The sequence below is a fragment of the Oryx dammah genome, unplaced genomic scaffold (assembly GCF_014754425.2).
Source record: "Oryx dammah isolate SB20612 unplaced genomic scaffold, SCBI_Odam_1.1 HiC_scaffold_10, whole genome shotgun sequence".
Taxonomy (NCBI): domain Eukaryota; kingdom Metazoa; phylum Chordata; class Mammalia; order Artiodactyla; family Bovidae; genus Oryx; species Oryx dammah.
The window spans coordinates 8,902,312-8,903,925 of record NW_024070194.1 but is presented as its reverse complement, the minus strand read 5'-3'; the positions used below and the strand labels follow the sequence as shown (position 1 = coordinate 8,903,925).

At 42.6% G+C, this 1,614-nt stretch overlaps 1 pseudogene; it reads left to right on the top strand.

Annotated features, from left to right (window-relative positions):
- The first annotated feature begins 459 nt into the window (after window positions 1–459).
- On the top strand, window positions 460–1,330 carry LOC120869525 (annotated as a pseudogene).
- Window positions 1,331–1,614: the final 284 nt, after the last annotated feature.

Below are 1,614 nucleotides of genomic sequence, written 5' to 3'. Positions count from 1 at the left end.
CATTTCTCTACCCTTCATTTTTCTCTATCTGGGAGCCAGACATTTAAAATATAACTACATGTATAGGAAAAATTAGAAAGTGAGAATGCATGTCCTAGAAAGGGCTCAGAAAAAAATGTGAAAATATCATAAGTTTTCATTCCAGACTGATCCTCAACATAGGGACAGACTAAAGCAATAAAAAACAAACAAAACCAAAACAGCACTCACAAAAACAGTAACAAAATAAAATCACTCCCTAGGGAAGGGGGAGAAATGGATTTCCACATTATTAGTTTCAAATGTCCAATTTTTGTAAAAAAAAAAGAAAAAAGTCACAAGGCATACAAAGAAACATGAAAGCTTTTTAAATAAATCAATAATAATTGTTCCTGAAGAAGATCTGATGGAAGATCTGCTAGAGAAAAAGGTTTTAAGACAACTGTCTTAAAGATGCTCAAAGGGTTTTCCAGACCTGGCCAAGGAGGAGGCGCCAGCATGGGAGTTGACATTCACCACAACAAGGACAGACAGGTTCCACACAAGGAGCCCAAGAACCAGGACATTTACCCAGGGCTGCTGGTCAAACTGCACAGGTTCCTGGCCAGAGGAACCAACTCCACCTTTAACTAGGTTGTCCTGAAGAGATTGTTCATGAGCCACACCAGCTGGCCACCGAGGTCCCTTTCCTGGATAATCCAGAAGATGAAGCTTCCTGGCCGGGAAGGCAAAACAGCTGTGGTCATGGGGACTGTAAACAATGGTGTTGGTGTTCAATTCAGTTCAGTTCAGTCACTCAGTTGTGTCTGACTCTTTGCGACCCCATGAACCTCAGCACACCAAGCCTCCCTGTCCATCACCAACTCCTGCAGTCCACCCAAACCCATGTCCATTGAGTCAGTGATGCCATCCCACCATCTGATCCTCTGTCATCCCCGTCTCCTCCTGCCCTCAATCTTTCCCAGCATCAGGGTCTTTTCAATGAGTCAGCTCTTCGCATCAGGTTCGTGTCCAGGAGGTGCCCAAACTGAAAGTTGTGTGCTCTGAGAGTCAGCAGCCGGGCCCAGAGTCACATCCTCAAGGCAGCGACCAAGATTCTCTGACCCTGGCCTCTCCCAAGGGCTGTGGCACTGTCCTCCTCTCTGATCCTCACGAGGGGCAAGAGATGTACAAGGCATTTCGGCAAGGCCTCAGTAACCCGTCATAGCCAGCCACCTCAAACCCTATGTCCGTTCCAAGGGCCGGAACTTAGAGCGCACCAGAGGCCAACGAGCCAGCCGTGGCTGCAAAAACTAATCCGAGAGTCTACCTTGTGATTAAAGAGATTTTGGATGCAAAAAAAAAAAAAAAAGTTCATGGAACTAACTTGAAGAAAGTCAATACAATGAATGAATAAAATGGAAATATCAATATAGAGATTTTTTTTTAACTAAAAACAAACAGAAAATAAATTCTGGAACTGAAAAATACAGTAACCGAAATGAAAAAGCCATTAGAGGGATTCAAAGGTAGATTTAAGCAGGCAGGATAAAAAAAAACAGTGAACTTGAATGATGATAGAAATTATCAAGTCTGAAGAACAGAAACAAAAAAAAATATCTGTGGTATATCATAAAAATATATCAAAATACTCAT